Below are 19,905 nucleotides of genomic sequence, written 5' to 3' on the forward strand. Positions count from 1 at the left end.
TAGAACTCATGACTCTCCTACTTCAGACTCCCAATTCTCAGATTATAGGCACACTCCACCACGTCTGCCTCAGTCTTTGAATTTTGAAAAAGGCACAAAACAAGCCAGGAGTGGTGGTAGTATGCAGGAGGCTGGCTTAGGTCTAGGAGTTTGAGATGAATCTGGGCAATGTAGCTAGATTTCAATCTCAAACACAGCAAAATTGTATAAATAAATAAAAACAAAAAAAAAAAAACAGGCGGTCCTTTCCAACTTGGGCTCAGCAGAGTTGTTCCCACAAAGAAGGATGGCAAGAAGAAAGGCTGTTCTGCTATCAACGAGGTGGTGATCCAAAAATACACCGTCAATATTCGCAAACACATCTAGGAAGCATGCCCCTCTGGCACTCAAAGAAATCTGCAAATTTGCCATAAAGGAGATGGGGACTCCAGATGTGTGCACTGACATAAGGCTCAATAAAGCTGTCTGGGCCCAAAGAGTGAGGAATGTATCGTATGGCATCCGAATATGTTTGTCCGGAAAATGTAATGAGGATGAAAAGGAGTCGCCAAAGAAACTGGACACATTGGTAATTTCCACTCCTGTTACCGCACTCAAAAACTATAAATGGCGAATGTGGATGAGAATTGAACTGCTGACTGTCAAACAAAGTTGCAGAACTGTAAACAAATAAAAATAAGAGGAACAGGTCCTAAAATTAGGAAGACAATCATCAGAGAGAAGAAAGATACCTTGTTTTGGAGGGAAAACAGGAAGAGTAATGCAATGTATGTGATAGTTACACAAACCAGAAAGCGATTGGGAAAGAGGGAACCAGGCAGAGTGGGATAGGGCACACAGGAGCAAACAAAGTACAATGATGCATGTGTAAGAAGATGCTATGATGAAACCCATCAGTTACATGCTAACCTAAATACTGAATCAAAAAAAAAGAATAGGGGATAGAGAGATGGCTCGGTGCTTAAGAGTACTATCTGCCCTTACAGAGGACTTGGGTTCAATTCTCAGTACCTAGATAGTGAGTCCCAACAAACTCCAGCTCCAGGTCATCTGTCTGATGCCCTCTTTTGGTCCCCATTGGCACCAGGCATGCATGTGGTGCATAAGCATACATAGTAGGCAAAGCACTCATGTGCAAAAACTAAAATTAAATTAAAACTTGAATAGCACATGGGGTCATGGAGTGCTTTGTTATTACTGATTCTATGACCTCAGCTATTTTATCCCGACAGTGATAAGTGTTAAAAGATTAATTTGTCCCATCCTTTTGATGCCAGTTTCATGTGCACAGATAATAAACCCCCAAAACCTGGAATGTGGGTTATTTTCCTTCTCCAACTGTAACTGTGCTACGGTAACATGTAAGTGAAAACATTTGTTCCTATTTAGAAATCTGCGTGTCAATGGTACTCTTGTGAGATGGCAAAAATCTCAGTTTAAATTGCTTCTGAAGTAGGGATTTGGAGCTAGACTTTTTATTGGAACTGACTAAAAGCCAAACATGCTCCCTCTAAAAATATAGTGTCTTTCAAATTCTCTCTTTGCTTTTAGTTACATTTAGACAGCTTGAAGCATCCAACTGGAGGGTTTCCACAATGACACTGTTGTTCTCTTTTTTTATTTCAGATGTTTATCCTACCACAAATATTCATTTTCCTCTTCCTTTCTTTCTTTCTTTTTCTCTTTCTTTCTTTCCTTCTTTCTTTCTTTCTTTCTTTCTCTCTTTCTTTCTCAAGACAGGATTTCTCTGTCTTCTCTTTTTCTAAAAGAAATAAAAAGTCCGAAGAAGTTGTGACACTGCTCATCCTCACATGTGATATCCCAACCAACTCCCTTGCTCCGGAAATCACAGCACCTCCCTATGGAAAAGAAAGCATAAGTTACTAGAACCTTCCATGGTATCTATCATCGGTCCCATGTAAATTCTGTAAAGTTCGCTAAAGTTACCCAACGGGAAGGGAGTCCCTCCACCTTCCTCACCAGAACAGAAGAGAGTGTGGTTCTAAAATGAAGTCCCATTCCCAGCTGCATTTCCAAAGTTTTCTATAATGTAGAATGTAGTTTCCCATTAGGACACTATTAGGATGCAACATATGTACATAGGGGAGACCAGGAAGCTGAACCAGGTAGATCTCTGTGGGTTCATAGAGAAGGAAACTGTCAACTTACTGCAAAAAACTTTGGGATTTCTCAAGCATTTAGAGCAGTAGTTCTCAACCTTCCTAATGCTGCCACCCTTTAATTCAGTTCCTCATGTTGTGGTGACATCCAACCAGAAAGTTATTTCATTGCTACTTCCAAACCGTAGTTTTACTACTGTTATAAATTGCAATGTAAACATTCGATATGCAAGGTATCTGATATTTGACCCCTAAGAGGCTTACCAACCATAGGCTGAGAACCACTGGTTTACAGGTTGATGGTGTAGGTTGGTAAGATTAGCTTTCAAAACAATGTGCTTTCTAGAGCCAGGAATCCAGTGGTGACTTGTAATCTAGAGATACAGAGAAGGATAGAAGGAAAGGAAGCTAGATTGTCTATGAAATAACCAACAGAGGAGAGTGAGAACTGGGAAGGAGAAGTAAGTCAGACATTTAAAAGTCATGTTGGAATAGAAAAATAACCACATAAAGACATCAGACACATGTCTGGATTGAGGAGGGGGTTCTCAAAAACTACAACCTTGTTTCCTGAGGGAAACAGATCCGGTCAGCAATATAAATCATACAAAACAGAGAGGAAGTTGGTTTCTCAGAGTGCCAACGTCTGTCTGGAAGCTTCAGGGAGTTGGATAATTGCTGAAATGTTTGTATGTTACTGCCAGGTTAAAACATGCCATGGGGGGGAACAGCACTTTTACAAACAGTAAATGACAGTGGACAGAACACAGGGGTGGTGAAAAAGAAGCTCATTTTCGGAGGAGCAAGGACAGGGCTTCAGTGGACCTGAGGGAAGGGATGGATCTGGGGAAAGGGGTTGTCTTAGGGTTTCCATTGCTATGAAGGGGCACCATGACCAAGGCAACTCTTATAAGGGGCAACATTTAATTGGGGCTAGCTTACAGTTTCAGAGGTTCAGTCCATTATCATCATGGCAGAAAACATGGCAGCATCCAGGCAGACATAGTACTAGAAGAGCCATGAGTTCTATATCTTGATCCAAAGGGAGCAGAAGGCAACCGTCTTCTGCAGGCAGCCAGGAGGAGACTAGAATTCCACAATGGGCAGCATAGGAGACCTCAAAACCCACCCCACAGTGACGGACTCCCTCCAGCAAGGCCACACCTCCTAACAGTGTCATTCCCTTTGGGCCAAACATTCAAAAACATGAGTCTGTGGGGGTGGGGATGGGGTCACACATATTCAAAACACTAGGTCTGGGGTTAGGGGTTTAGCTCAGTGGTAGAGCGCTTGCCTAGCAAGCGCAAGGCCCTGGGTTCGGTCCCCAGCTTAAAAAAAAAAAAAACCTGAAACAAAACACTAGGTCTGAAGTAAGGGGCATGGGGTAGAGCTGAGGTAGAGAGTGGACCTGGGGTACGGGGTAGACCTGAGGTAAGGGGTAGACCTGGGATAAAGGGCTATTTATGGAAGGGTTTGTATGCATGGAAAAAACCTTAGAGCGAAGATTTTACATGTGCACTATCCCTAACATGTTTTAATTGGGAATTCACATTCCCACTTTTTAACAATGCTCCCCAGAAGCTTCCAGACAGAGACAGATGTAGGCACTCTGTGAACTGATTTCCTTTAAGTTTTGTGTGATTTATATTGCTGACTGGCTGTTTCCCTAGAAGAACAAGACTGTAGTATTTGAGAGTCCTACTCAGAAGTGTGTCCTGTGATCATTTACAAAGATCCACTGGGCTCCAATAGAGAGGACAGACAAGCAGAAAGTGTCTAGCACAAGGAAGGAATGTGCACACACTTGAGTAATTCCCATTCATTAATTCCCCTTTTATGACCCGCCTCGCCCATCTATTCTGCCCATTTCCTGATCTCCTCTAACACTCTTTTACTACATGAAATTCTCCATCTTTTTTGATCAAAGTTCACGATCAGATTCCAGGGGAAATGCTTGCCAGTTATTAACATCCCTAAAACCATGCCTGAGGGTGGACAATACAAGGAACTATCTTCACTAAAAGTCTCGTGAATGGATCTGCTAGTCACAGTAAGGATGCTGAAGAGTTAAAATAGTAACTGAAACCAAGCTGGTAGCAAATTTAGAACCAGAGCACAACAGCTTCTGCGGTAATCTGTGGGGATTTTACAAGTTCCCACAATGGCTGACCATTGCCAGTTGACTCTTACCGCATCATCTCATTTATGGCAGCCCCTTTTCAGTATTAGCTTCTAATTTATAGCCCAGGAAACAGAGCGTGTACTATAAGTCTAGTAGCACATGCTTTTAATCCCAGCACTTCAGAGGCAGAAGCAGATAGATCTCTGTGAGTTCATGGAGAGCCTGGTCTACACAGAGTTACCAGATAGCCAGGATTACAGAAAGAAATTCTGTCTTAAAAAAAAAGGAAGAAAGAGAACATATGTATTGATCTTATTACTTAGCTAATCTTATCTAATTATATTCTTACTAATCACACAAACATTCAGTATCCACCAGAAATTTAGCTAAAAAGATAATTCCTCACTACTAACTTCAACATGTTACATATAACTGAAAAGTACCAACTACAATGTTGAAACATCTCATTAGTCTGGTATTACACTCTTTTATTGTTCCAGAAAAAAAATGCAGGGCTGAGGAGGTGGCTCAGAGGGTGGAGTACATGCCACATACGTGTGAGGACCTGAGTTTGGATGCAGAACCCACATAAGCCAGGGGTGGTAACAAGTGCCCCAGTTGTTCCTACTGTGAGATAAGAGGCAGAGACAGGAGGATCCAGGCAGTGCATAGCATAGGCTATCTCGCCTGGGGTGCACGGCTGCAAACAGAAAGTCCAAACAAAGAAGAAGGCAAGAAACGGACACCTGAGGTTGTGCTGTGACCTGCACGTGCGATATGACATGTGCATGCCTGCGGTAATACACAGGAACACACAACACACACACACACACACACACACACACACACAGAGAGAGAGAGAGAGAGAGAGAGAGAGAGAGAAAGAGAGAGAGAGAGAGAGACATAGAGAGACAGAGAGAAACAGAGAGAGAGAAAGCTACCCTAAGAAGACTCAATGACTAGGAAAAATACCAAAAATATCTGGAATTGTCTCTACATAGGAAAATCAAGAAATACTTGAAACCCGACGTGTACTGGTTGTATGCATTGCAAATAAATGCATTGTCATTTTTGGTTTCTTTTTTTCTTTTCTCTTCTCTTCTTTTTAAAACCTTCCTGCTTCAACCTCCTCTTGAGTGTGTTGGCAAATGCACCCATGTATCACAATGCCCAGCGAGGCTTATTTTTTTTATCTTGATACTTTATTTCCTAAAATTTAATGCTTGGCTTGGTGAAGGCCACTTTAATAAAATGTGAAGAAAAGCCAATCACCTACTTTTGTTTTTAATCTAGAAAAATCTCTTCTGTCATCTAGACATTTCTAAGCTTCTGTACCTTGGGTGTAACTCGGGCCATATCTGAATCATTCCACCAGGTTTTTAAACTAGGTCTATGTGGATGGTAAGAGCTCACAGGTTCAAAACCACAACCCCGCTTTACGTCATCACCCCAAAGTCTGTCTCTAATGTGACAGAGGCGAGGTGTGGGAACACAGAGCCCGTAGAGATATCACAGATACTGACCCCAAGCACCTTTCTCTTCGCACATTTCCCCCCTTATCTGAGAAAACCTCTTTAATGACAGATAATAAACTGAAAGTCTCTTCACTCTTTTCTCTGCAACGATGATCATGTACACTAATGAATTCTTCCCCCTCAGCCTCACAGACTACAACATGGACGTCTTTTGGAACAATGCATCCCATCGCTCTATTTGTTGCTCCTGCCGGCATTAAAATTTTCCAGTTTTTTTTAGCTATTTGTAAAATGATATGCAACCCCAACCTCCACATTACCATCTAATTTTTTGTATTCTTGTAGGAAAATCCAGGTCTGTGTAGTCTACCTTTGCTAGCCAGCAAGTGCCTCCCAGGCTTCCTGGATCTTCACTACCCTCTGGTGTCCCCTGAGGCTGAGACCAAGTCACTTATCATTCGGTAAATGTGCCTTTCCTTCTTTGGTAGTTTTAGGAAGGGAACCTGGTACCTGTTTGCTTTTGACATTTCCTTTGCCAGTCCCAAGCTCAGACTTACTGAATGGGCCTCTAACATCCCAGATTCGAAACTAGGGAGGACCTTTCAGGATAAGGAGCTTAAGAATGGTCCTATGTGTAGATTAGATGAGGAGGAAGACAAGGTCATGACTGTGCTTACTCAAGCTTCCCCTCCTGCTTGCTAAAAGGGAGGGTCAAACTGTAAGACAAATGTCATCTTCTCCTGGGCACAAAGCAGGCTTGGAGACTTCTGCTTTGTTTGTGGAGAACCACTAGGCTAACAAGGTATTATTTATTTGCACTCATAGTATCCTTTTTTAAGATTTATTTATTTCATGTATGCGGGTACACCGTGGCTGTCTTCAGACACACCAGAAGAGGACATCAAGTGCCCATTACAGAGGGTTGTGAGCCACCATGTAGTTGCTGGGATTTGAACTCAGGACCTCTGGAAGAGCAGTCAGTGGTCTTAACCACTGAGCCATCTCTCCAGCCCTATAGTTTGCATTCATGGTATCCTTATATGTCTATATTACCACACGATTTGCAATTCCCTCCTATTTCTGTGGTTTTTCTTTCCTAGTCGCAGACTGAAGAGAGAGTTCAGTGGATAAAGCAGTTGGCACACAAACATAAATCCTAAAATTTGGATCCCTAGCACCCACATGGCAGCTCGCCTGTAATCACAGTACTGGGGAGACAGAGGTAAGAGATACCTGGGGTAATCTGGGAAACTAGATTAGCTCCTGATTCTGTGGGAGACTCCGCCCTAGTAAATGAAATGGAGACCAGTGGAGAAAAACACCCAACATCAACCTCTGGCCTTTGCATACACATGAGCACACGCATCTGCACCTGTACATGCATGCTTCCACCACACGCATGTACATCTGCCAACAAGTTCTCGATACAACGGTAGTCACTAGTGAATCACTTGGGTTGACGCCTCTTGACATTTCCACAAGTATAGTCTAGGAAGATTAAAATAAAGCAATGCCCATTGACTTGAGCTACCTTTAAAAGCCGTACCTCCTTGTGCTTAGAGGCAAACATCTTCAGTTCTGCACACGATATAGAGTATAGTGTTCTACTCCATCAGCTTCCTCTTCCTGTTGCTCTGTCTGGACTTGTTAACTACAGCTAGGGATATCTGACTTCTCCTTGCAGGCTCTAGGAAGTCACACTCCCTACTAGGGGCTTTTCAGGATAGTTTCCTGTGTGTCATTTATAGCACATAAATAAAACAGAGTCACACGGAATTGCTGACTGGAGAGGCTTAGCTGGTATTCTTCCTTTGTTGCTGTTTATTACTCTAAGAAGAGAAACCAGAAAGGACAGGGCAGCTGCAGGATTGAACCCACCACCCAGTTTCATCTTCCTGTTCATTTAAGTTTTTTGACAGTGTTTTGATGTTGGCCTTAGAAACTAAACCTCTAATTCGGGAGACTGCAGTAATGGAGACACGAGGTGCCTTTCCATTTTCCAAGGGCACTTCTACCTTAGTTAAGAGGTTAGTAACCCTATTCTAAAAGAATATCCCTATGGACAAAATGATAATGATTGACCCATGTTTAAGCACTGAGTATAGTGACTGAAAGAAAAATATTCCACTGTAGTAAGCTTTTAGAACCCAGATTTGCATGGGGTGGGGGCGGGGTAGTAAGAGTGCCTCTGAGATACAAAATGCATACCAAAGAAGGCTAATTTTGAAGTAAAGCACCTAGTCACAGAAGTGTGGATTTTCTATCTTGAAGTTGTCCATTTGTCATTTGGATAATGAGAGATGACTGAGCTATTTGCTAAGGTCATGGAACGTATGTTCACTAGTCCGACATCAAAGAAATTTAGCTCTTTGATTTTGCAAAGGTTAACCTGACCTGGTTATCTTTCCTGATTAAAGAAAGTGTTTTATCCACCAATCTAAAGTGAAGGGGAGTGGGGTTGATAAAGATCCACTGTCTCTAGCTAGTGCATTCTGAAACTGAAGCCATCCTGGGAAGTTTTTAAATGATTGAAGGGGGGTGAGCTTTGGAGGTTGTCTCGGAGCTCAAAGTAGGTTCTAGCACAGACTACTGCTTCTGCAGCTCTGAAGCTTGGGTCCTCCCCCTCTCTATCCATTTGCTCCTCTCACATTGAACCAACAAGCCACTAGCTATTGGGAGACTCCCTGATCTGTCAGAATTTGGATTAACTTATCTACAAATGCACTTTCCTGCATTCCTGTCTCTAAATTCTACCCACTTCAGGCAGGGACAGCTATCTCAAGAAGGATAGGGGGTCCAGGTAGCCCAGAGGATAGACAAGCTTGCTGTCAGCCTAGAGACCTGAGTGTAATGCCTAGAACCTGTAGGGTGGAAGGAGAGAGCTGACTTTTACAAATTGCTCTCTGACTTCCACACATGTGCTATGGTGAACACACACACACACACACACACACACACACACACACACACACACACAGCATAAATGTAATTTTCAAAACAAAGATAGAGCTTAATCAGGAGCAAATGCCTCACCATTATTCCCAGTAACATTTTTAGGGCTTGGGTAGCTCCGATCTTAAATTTGGGAAGATATTTCTCTACCTTAGAAAAGGTGCAGGAAAAGACCTGCCCTTTGTTGAACGGTTGGAAGACAACTTGAGAGGACTTCTTCCCAGTGAGATGAAGCACCACCGAGGAAGAGCCGCATTGCCAGAACTAGAGCAAGACCTCTCTGTGTGGCCTAAACACCGACTCTGCCAGTACTAACTCATCGAGCCAGAGATGGAGAGAGGCAGGTACTGCTGCCTGCCCCTGATCCTGTGCTTTTAGGCTTCCGTCTGCCTCTCCCCCAACCACAGGTTCCCTAAATGCATGGCACCTCTCCCTAAAGAATCCTCTTTCTTCAGTCCTACTCTTCCTTTGCCTACATTGTGAGGGTGGGGGTGTGCAGAGCCCTTTACAGGTTTTCCAAACATTTCAAGGGTTTTTGTTTGGTTGGTTTTCTTAATAACTACTCAGAAAGAACCAGCTATGGGTTTTTTGTTTGTTTGTTTGTTTGTTTGTTTTTTTGGTTCTTTTTTTCGGAGCTGGGGACCGAACCCAGGGCCTTGCGCTTCCTAGGCAAGCGCTCTACCACTGAGCTAAATCCCCAACCCCATGGGTTTTTTGATCTTTCTGGAATCAGCAACTTTCTTTTAGAGAAAATAAGCACAGATAAGTCCTGCACTCCATAGGCAGAAGCAACTGTATCTCTGTGAGTTTGAGGGCAGCCTGGTGTACATAGTGAGTTCCAGGACAGCCAGGGCTATATAAAGAGACCCTGTCTCAATAAACCAATACATATACATAAATTATATGCATATACAAGTACATATACAGATATACATGCATATACATATGTATATTCATATACACATACACATGCATATATAATACACATATATATTGGCTTTACATAATATCTACCTATCTACATATATATATAGATATATATATATTGATATTGCCTTTTTGTGGCAGTTTTTGTGGTTTTATTTGAACACAAAACAGGCACGCAAGCCATCAATTCATTTTCTTCCCTGCATAGCCTGGCGTTGGGATTGGTGACTCTGATGGCCAGCTGTGCTGCTCTTTCTAAGATGACTTTTCGGTTCTTAGAGGACACATTGCGAGCAATCTCAGCAGAGTAAGATTTATTGCACATCAGCAGCACTTCAAGCTCCTTGACATTGTGCACCAGAAACTTCTGGAAACTGTGAGGCAACACGTGCTTGGTTTGGTTGTTACTCCCGTAACCAATGTTGGGCATCAGGATTTGGCCCTTGAATCTTCTCCGCACCCTGTTGCCGATGCCTCTGGGTTTCCGCCTGTTTCCCTTATTTTCACATATCCATCTGACTGGCGTCTGATGAACTTCTTGGTCCTCTTTTTGACTATCTTGGGCTTCACCAGAGGCTGAAGGGCAGCCATGATGCCTCAAAATAAATGGCAGCCACCTCACAGACAGCACTGAGGAAGAAAGAAGTATTGCTTTTTATATATGTATACATACATATTGGTTTATGTATATGGTTTTTGTCAGCACACGTGAGTGAGTGTGTGTGTGTGTGTGTGTGTGTGTGTGTGTGTGTGTGTGTGTGTACCTCAGTGCATATGTGGAGCTCAGAGGGCAACTTGTGGGAGTCAGTTATTGCTTTCCACCATGTGGGTTCCAGGGATTGAACTTAGGTTCTCAGAGGTATCAACCCAAGTAAAGATTAATGATGGGAAGAGAAGAGTATAAGTAGAGATATAAACAACATCGAAAAAGAAAAAACCTTAAAGTTCTCTGATGAAGACATAGGGATTCCTTATGTCATTTACTTTTGTATATGTTCAAATATTCCACAAAAAACCTGAGTTTTGTGGTCGTTTTTGTATTCTCTTCGAGGTAAGGTCTTACAAAGTTGCTCAAGTTGGCCTTGAACTTCTGATCCTTCAACTTCAATCTTCTAAAAACGTTTTGTTCTTTTGTAAGTTTTAAATAAATCTCAAGTATATTACAATGCTTCAGCAAAGCAAACTGGAATCTTGACCATCTGGAAGCATCTCTCTTCAAGTCCTTCTCCACTCTGCCCTCCAACAATATTCAGCTCGGCCAAGTTTGATGTGATTCTTGGAATAAACTTTTTCAAAACAGCCTCCTTTTCTTCTCAACAGTAACGGCCTGATAGAGTTAAACCACTTCCTGGACTGCCATAGTACTCTTCTTTATAGACATATACTCAGGCATTGCCATGTGCATATTGTAATACTTTAAAATGTATGCATAATGAACAAGGTGGTAATATTCTATGGAGGGAAAGTCCAAACCATTATCCATGTTTGATGTTTAAAAATATCAAATGAATCATCTTGTATGAAAAGACATTTTGGATTTTTTTTTAAAAAAATTCCTTTTGAAGACTTCTGCTTGAGGGGATCTGTAAATTAGACTGTATTTATTAAGTCTTTAAATAATTTAGACTTACTAATATCTCTAAATTTAGGGAGTAATAGTCCAAATGACTTTCTGAATTCACGAATTTCTAAATTTATCTGTCTTCCATGAAGTTGGCATGAGATAGTAGACAAGATAAGTTATATGATAAGTTATAAGATAAGATAAAATAAGAATGTTTTATGCATGCTGTATTTCATTAATTTTTATAGATGGATAGATTGGTCCTCAATTCTTACATTTTACTCAGTATCACCATCACTAGCTGAAGTCAAAGTTCTTGGAACTTTGAAAGAGAGGTTGAAGAAATATAACACACACACACACACACACACACACACACACACACACAGGTCAAGAGATATCTTACATTGATTCGGCTCCTGATGCCACTTGACTCTGCTAGCTATCAGTAATAATGGTCCCCAGAGACATTTTATGTGAGTACGACTGTCCCTCTCAGTGCCAATGCTGTCTTGTCTTATAAACTTAAATACAGCTCTCAGTCACTTTTGGAGAATTTGCTAGGCCCATTGTCGTGACCATTCTTTCTACCTGTCATCATCAGGGGCTGAATTCTACAGGATCACTCTGTACAAGGCACAGAGGATTACAGTTGAGAGAATAGTTCAGTAATGAACACTGAATGAGTATGTTCAGGGTAGGAACTAAAAAGAGACATGGGGTGTGGTTGTGAATCCACAGAGACTGAGAATGTTTTTCTGCCGGGTAAAAGTCTACTAATGGAAATGGCAAATGTATTGGTCATGATGCGACATCAATTTCATGACAAGGCCAGCAGTCTCCACTGCACGATGGACATCCATCCCATAGACAGCATCTGTTCTAAACCTTGGCAGAATGAGAGACAGCATCATTATGTTAAAAATGCATGGGCATTGCTTCTAGCTAGAGTCGCATCCTGCTGGCCTTTTAAAATGTAAGTCACTCAACTTTTCTGAAGTTTGTTTTCTTCTCTTAAAGTACACTGCTCACCACAATGCTATCTACTTTCTGAACAAGGTAAAAGCAAATGTTATTTTTTTTTGCCCTTCCTACAGCAGGCACAGTTTAAATACTACAAAAGAAACACAGAGGCAGAGACATCTCCAGATCAAGACTTTGGGGAGAGAAGTGGGTCACAGAGAAACCTGTTCAACCACCCTTCAGATTGGCCACTTGCCCATGCCACAGAAAGTAGTGATCTCTAAAACGGCCTGCCAACTCATATGATTTTTGAGTGGCAGGCATTCCATGCATACATGAAATACTTTCTACTTTGAGAAAGCAGAACTGAGACCTGAGCAAATTCCAGTGTTCATTCAAATCGAACTTGCAATGTGAGTATCTCAGAACCAAATATGGATGTGCTTGGTTCTTCAATTTAAAACTACTTAAAATTCTTGAGTGCTTAGGAGCTCCAGGAGTCTGTACTAACTTGAGATTTGAGAAGGAGCATCCTTCTGGTTACAGTGAGAGTTTCTACAGTATGTCTGGGAAAGGAGAGACTTCTCCCGAGCTCCTTAATTCCAAGTCTAAAGTATTTTTGCATCAGGGACCTGCATGCGCAGATTTCTAGGCACAACTCTCTCAAGTGCCTTCCAAGGTTAATTTACACAGAAGACACCAAGGAAGCCTGGTGCAGTTTGGATTGTTGAATGGAAAGAAAATGTCCTAAGAGCAGAGGAGAGAATGAGTCGGTTTGGAGGCTTGGAGGCTGACTGCAGTAGATTGATGACTGTGTCTAGGTCCATTTCTAGATCATCAATATCCCCTTGGGCTAATTGCGTAGGTCTCTGCCACATTACAAATACTCCGGGGGGGTGCAATTAAAATCACTTACACATTCTCTAATGCAGTTACTTGTCTGTGGGGTTGAAAAAATTAAGCAGCGGGAAAGCAATAACTAAAAGGAAGCTCTGGGAGTAGATATAAATTCCCCATGTTATTTTCCTTCCATGCATAGCTCTCTGCCAGGTTGTAACAGGAACATGTTATTAATTAAAACTCTGACTGTATTTATAATCTTAAAGCAAATCAATGTCATAATAATGTGGCACCTCATGAAGTAGTGATAGTTCAGCTGATTAAGGGAAAAGATGGGACAACATTTGGGAAAAAAAGAAGCCTTCAGGAAATAAAAGTACCAATCCTATTAAACAGAAACTTAAAAGATATTAGTATAGCTGTAGCTACCTGAATCATATCAATAACTAGATGTGAATAAAATCCTTCTATTACAGTAGGCACAATCACGATTTCTTTGGATTCCACTGACAGAAATGAAGTCCATAATGATAGAACTATAATCAACCACTTCACTGTCTTTTCTTCTTTTAAAAATGTTCCCTTCTATGCTCTTGGAAGGTGCAGAAAATTCTCATTATTACAATAGCCAGTAAAAGGGAAAATACCTTTTGGATCAGTTTATGAGTCAGTTCAAGATCTTTTTTTTTTTAGTTTAAAGAAAGTAGCCTTAAATAATCATGCTACAAAGGTTATTATAATGGTTCTTATTGCAAAACATCATGCATTTATATTTTCCCTTGATATTACTATGGATAGCTGCACTCATAACCACTAGACATCACATACAGCTGTTTTTATGCTCTTACCAACATATTGATAATGGTGTTAGCCAGGAAACAATGAACATATTAGAAAACTAACCAACAGCAGAGAGTCTCGATTAGTCTATCAATCGAAGACTCTTTCTACTGAGCAACTCACCACACGGAGAAAAATAATAAGCATGTTGGAATGCACTCTTGCTCTCTGGATGTGTGGGTGTTGTAACCAGCAGAATTGCCAACGCTTTGGTGAGGCAAGAAGAATATATGCAGGCAAATAGGCTGAATTCTTTTAAACTTAAGCAATTAATTATATTATTAACTTTTTTTTTTGGTTCTTTTTTTCGGAGCTGGGGACCGAACCCAGGGCCTTGCGCTTCCTAGGTAAGCGCTCTACCACTGAGCTAAATCCCCAGCCCCTTATTAACTTTTTATATCTCAGAAGTGGGCCTTCTCGAGGGTGTTCCATCATGCCATTGTTGATGGAACTTCAACCTAACCACATCAAAGAGCAGAATGATGGCTAAATTCCGCTACAAATATCATCCAAAGCCAGTATTTTTGTGTCTGTGACTAAGAAGGACTTATTACTCAAGTCAATGGCCCATAAAACCTATTTAATGCCACCAACAATACTCATCAGTCAGCATACCACAAACTAGTCATAAACTAATGCCCAATAGAAGATAATGACAAATTATGACATCTTTCAGTACAAAAGACAATTCAAAGTGCACTTTGACGACGTAATTGAACCCTGTCTTCCCCTGGATGACAGGATAAACAGAGACATTCCTGGGATTCATGGTTAATAGATTATTTACACTGTGTAGAATTCTGCTACGTACTTCCTCTAGGACTGTGGACAACTTACTTACATTTTCTCATTCTCAGTCTCCTCTCTGTAAACAATGGTAATGATGCTGCTTACACCCCATACATGAGACTGTTGCAATGCAAGAGAGTGCCTAGTGACAGTGAATGCCCATGTAAAAGGGCATTCTGCTGTTTCAACCCCAAAGAGGAATTCAAAGACCAAAGCACAGTGACTTTACATACCACAGACTCTGAAAGGACAAAGGCCATCTGAAATAATAGAACACTCAAGACTTTAGATGTCATAAAGTAGTAATGACAACCCAATGGCTAACTCGAAAGTAAATGAACAACTGATACAAAGGGGAAAGATGGGACCATGGGGTTAGCTTTTGGGAAAAGGTGTCTACAAAGCATACAATCTGCCAAGACAGACAAAACTTGCTCTACATCATAGACTTCCATTCCCTATTGTAAGACATTCAAGAAATCAAGCATTTGAGATCGTTTCATATCAGCTCCACAGTATGACTTAAGAATGATGTCAAAATTCTGAGTCTATTCTCTGTGTCTCTGCCTAGCATTCACTAAATTATGCCATTTCCTTGAGGGAAAAAAAGCAGTTTCCATCAAAGATTGAAGCCTTCATATCCCCAAGGTTTTATGTTTATGAAGTGCCACCAATCAAGTATTTATAGTATGTTTTTTCAAAGTAGTTGTATGTATATTGAACACCTATAATCCTTTTGCCCTTTTCATTATTCCTTAAGGACTATAGAATAACAATCTTAAGTCACATCCCCAAGTGAGACATAGATGATTTAAGTCACACAGGAAGATCAGTGTAGGTTATATGAAAACACTATGCCACAGAACAGGGAGGACGGGGCACATAATCATGCATGGTGTTCATGGTGTTCATGGTGTCCTGGAACTTATCACCTAAGGACACTAAGGGTCAAGTCTAATTCTCACTACAGGTAATTCTCAGTGTTCCAGTTTAGAAGACTACAGGGAGAAGTACTACTGATTTGGGCTTACTTTTGGAGGGATTGGGTGAGTAAAATTAAAGATCAAATTTTGCCCTTTTTTCTATAAATAAATTGGTCTTCAAAATATGTAATCCGGTCATGATGACTTTGGAAAAAACCATTTATAATTTTCTCAAGTCATCCATGTAATGGCTATTTACTCAATGCTCTTCCTGATGGCCTGAAAGGTTTTCCCATTCCCCTGTTCCTTATATATTACACACAGTCTTTTTGCTCATCACACTTCTGACATTTAGCCAAGTGAAGGGATGGAGAGAGGCAGATGAAATTTATTTTAAAAAAAGATTCAAGAAGTAGCTTTCTGTGAAGGCTCTACCTGACTATGACCCAGAAAAACCACAGGTTCACAACTGGCGAGTGAGACAGCCAGTGTCTAGGTGCATAGCAAACCATAAGATGATAAGACTCATAGCAAAACATGTGCAACAGTCATCAGAGCTCCTCCTACGCCACTCCCTGCCATACCCCTGCCATGGAACCCTTTCTATGCTGAACTACACAGACATAAGAGTGATCATACATGCACAGGTGCGATGTTTATTGCACATTGACCATACCAAATGGTGGGCGGAGCTGTATCTCTTTACATATGGAAAACCTGTTTGCTATTGAGTCAGTCCTTGGCTCGTGGTACTTTAACTTAATAGTTGTTTCAACTGGGTGATGGTGTGATATCTGTCTTAGTGGTATCTATATCGGACAACTTAATGGGTGGCTCTTTGGGAAGCAGAGTGAAGGATTGCACTGTTTTATGAATAAGCAAATAGACAACTTACTTGAACAACCAGCCTTCTAAGTTGAATCATACAATCAAGACTGAAAAAGAGTTTCTCCAGTACTGACAGTATTTGTTGCTCAGCATGGGTGAAATGGCCATCCTCCAAAACAAACAAACAAACAAACAAACAAACAAACACAGCAACCAAATAAAACCCCAAAACCAGGAGTTACAGGGAAAAAATGATGGAAAAGCCATAAAGCACACTGTGCTGTGCATTCCAGATAAATAACAAGCTCTTAGTGCTGGATTTACCAACAGAAAATCTTCGTTGTGAACTGTTTCTCAAAGAGAAAAAAGTACACCATCAGTTAGTCTGGATTGGGACTGTCACAGAGCAAACTAGAGCTTCATTTTGTTGAGAGTTTAGAAGGCTATTGCGTGCATGTGCACACACACACACACACACACACACACACACACATTGTATATCTAATTGTATTGGGATGGGGAACACTCACATTGCATTTCCTGGGACCCTTAAATGAAGGATTTACATACAAATCCCACCTTTAAAAATGTATATGGTCAAGAGCCTGACCCCTGTGTCATTTCTGCTTATACCCAAGCACCTTCTGAGCCTCAGTTTCTTCAACATACAGAACATATGCATGATTCTTAAGCTGCAATGGGGTACTCTCTTGATAAACCTATCTTAAATTTAAGCTACCATTAGTTGAAACTGAATTCAACAGCTAAGTATTGAAAACAGCACAACTTGGCAACAAGGTGTCCTGTTGAGTACCAGTTGTTTGCTCTTCTGGTCATCTGACTAAATGAGAGCTCTAGCTCACACTGTTACCGAGCGTGTGAAGAAAGGAAGGTCCAATAAATGGCCAGATTGGGCAAAGACCTAAGATCAAGATTCAAAGCACAGTTCTCACTGAATTTCTGTCACATTCACATAATACAGTTGTTAAGTCAAGGTACCGTGAGCAAAAGACTGAGTAGGCAGCACATAGCATTACCATGCATATTCTATCAAAGCATATACACCTGTACACACCCTTTGGTACTGGGAATGCATAATAATCATACGCTATGCTTATTAGTCTTTCTCAATGATCTCCTGTAATAGCAACAGAAAGAAGCCTTTGGTATTTTGTTTCTGCATTGGGATATATTCACTACAGTAGCAAAATGTACTGCAATTTCCTCATCTCCATAATTCATGTGTTAAACTCAACATTGTATAAGTCATATCAAATCTGAACTTTTTCAACATTATGAATGAGTTTTGAATGACTTGTACTTTAAAAAGTTGACTTATCACTGTCTGACTTGTTCAAAATCGGTGGGTTTTCAAAACCTCAGCAGTTGGATGTGTTTGGTGGATAGGAGGTGCTGTACCACTGAGCTCCACCTTATCCCTATATGTTATCACACAGTTGTCTCAACAGAGGACAGTCCTTAGATTAGACTTCAATAGACATTGCATTTTATTATGGGATGGTCTATCGTTCTGGAGATATAATTTCACTGAAGAGTTTTGTTTGTTTGTTTGTTTCCCCACTGTTAACCTGTGGAAAATGTGAACTCTAGTAAACAGGAGCTCTCACGAATGCCCAGGCAGCAGCAGCCTTCTGAACTGAGACAAGGAAGTTACAGGCTAGACAGGGAAGTCACAGGGAAGATACCAGCTGGCTCCGAGACCTCACAAAAAGGCATGAAGATAAACAAAGAACTAGAGCAATTCTTTTTCTCCTTGGACACTCCACATTTGGCAGATTCTTCCACATCGTAAGGAAAAAAAATGAGAAGAGCTTCTGGTGTCAGCCTAGCCTGCATAATTCTTAGTCCCTCTTCACACACAAAAGATGAGGTATGGGTGAAGAAGACTTTGTGTGCCCTCAAGCAAAGGTTGCAAGCAAATAGAATAATTTAAACCCTGAGAACAATCCATCAGTCATCCTGGGGAAACTGGACTTAAGAGTATCCTAGGCTCACCTCAGGTGAAACACCATCTCATGGGGCTCCACATGAATGCAGCCCCCTCTCTTCCCTCAGGACTGTCCACATTACTCGAAAGAGGAACATGTCTGATATACTGTGGCTCTGATCCAGAGTTCTGACACCTTTAGAAGCTACATCACCAATCAGGCTTCTTTCTGCCTACTCTTCCTTCCACTTGGGTGAAAGGTCCCTGAACAATAGCTCAGCCCCACCATTCTTCTCACTTGGCTGATCTCTGCAGAGCAAGCTCTGTCACAAAACATGTTTATAATCCACCTTATAAACGAGGAAAAATAAAAACAAAAACAAACCAGAGGGGCACAGAACCACTAAAATAAGGAGGAGCTAAGACAATTATAAGTGTTAGCTTTAAAGTCACAAGAGTTGGGTTTATGGAAGGAACGCACAAAGTTTAGCATTCAATGGACCGGAAAGCATGCATAAAACCCAATGCAAAGTTTGATTGAAGTGTTGATTTAGAGGTACACTTTACAGACTTGTACACACTGTTAAGTAAACCTCTTTTCCTTTCTTTCAGAATTGACTAGGAATGGCCAAGTCAGCCATGGCATTAACTCACCAGATATTTTAAACAACTATGTTTTCACGTTTTGGTGGCAAAATGTTAATAAAATTCCAGCTATTGGCTCCTATCTACCAGTTCATTACTTTGTGATTTAAATCCAGGCTATGAACCTAAAAATAAATCCTGGATACCTAGGAATTCATTTCTTTGTTGGACAGGGATCCAATATTTCATTCTCAAAGTCAGGCAACACTGTGGCTACAAAGAACACATTCTTTAAAAATTAGTAAAAACACAAACTAACAAGTACAAATAAATGTCCTTCTAGAGTGTCACAGGGTACCAAAATCAACATGAAATAAAAAGTTGGTAACTTGTAACACACACACACACACACACACACACACACACACACACGTCTCTGGTTACTTACTGGGGTAATTTTGTCTTCCTCACACAAGCGCTTGGCCTGTCTAGCTGCCAAGTGTGGAGCAGGCAGTAGCAGCTGTTTCCTTCCAGCCAGGCTGTGTGTCTTAACCAGTCATATGCACCTCCTGATAAACACCGCGCGGTGCCAGGAGGTCAGAAACTGAAGATCATTCTTCTCCCCCTTGGCAAACCTTCTCCTAAGCTGTGGGTTGGCTCAGCCCCTTGATTAGCATGCAGGGCAGCGCATTCCACCATTTGTTTTCTTTTGGAGACAAATGGCCCAAGAGCTGATAAGTCACACAGGAGGGCAGATCACACACGGCAAACAGAAAGCTAGCTGTGTTTGCTTGGGGGTGGCAAGGCTGAAAGTCACCACTCTCCGGTCTCACTTAAGTTGTCTCTAGGGTGTCTAGTCAGCAAGAAAACGGAACCAGGAGTTCAGCCAGCAGGTGGTTGCTGTGTAGGCCAGATGCCCTTAGAGCACATCAATCTGCTTGGTTTCATTTTCTCAGAACTCCCGGCTCCGGTATGTGTGGTTCTCTATACAACTATGGGGACTGTCCAAAGGAAGGCAAACTTTAGCCC

The 19,905-nt window shown here is 41.2% G+C and overlaps 1 protein-coding gene and 1 pseudogene across 9 annotated transcripts in view; both read right to left on the reverse strand.

Moving 5' to 3' along the window:
* Rasgrp3 (RAS guanyl releasing protein 3) overlaps positions 1 to 19,905 on the reverse strand; it is a 98,567-nt gene that overhangs the window by 43,749 nt on the left and 34,913 nt on the right. The window contains exon 1 of one of the 9 annotated variants that reach the window (XM_063261859.1): positions 19,325 to 19,463. The exons of 5 other annotated variants lie outside the window; for them this stretch is intronic. The gene's annotated coding sequence lies outside the window, so the exon portion shown is untranslated. Of the gene's footprint in view, positions 1 to 13,926; positions 19,261 to 19,324; positions 19,464 to 19,905 lie in introns of those variants that run through there. 3 more of the 9 variants (XM_063261854.1, NM_001399544.1, XM_063261855.1) reach the window with 3 other exon arrangements.
* Positions 1,658 to 19,463, reverse strand: Rpl32-ps18 (ribosomal protein L32, pseudogene 18; annotated as a pseudogene).

The sequence above is a fragment of the Rattus norvegicus genome, chromosome 6 (genome assembly GCF_036323735.1).
Source record: "Rattus norvegicus strain BN/NHsdMcwi chromosome 6, GRCr8, whole genome shotgun sequence".
Classification (NCBI taxonomy): domain Eukaryota; kingdom Metazoa; phylum Chordata; class Mammalia; order Rodentia; family Muridae; genus Rattus; species Rattus norvegicus.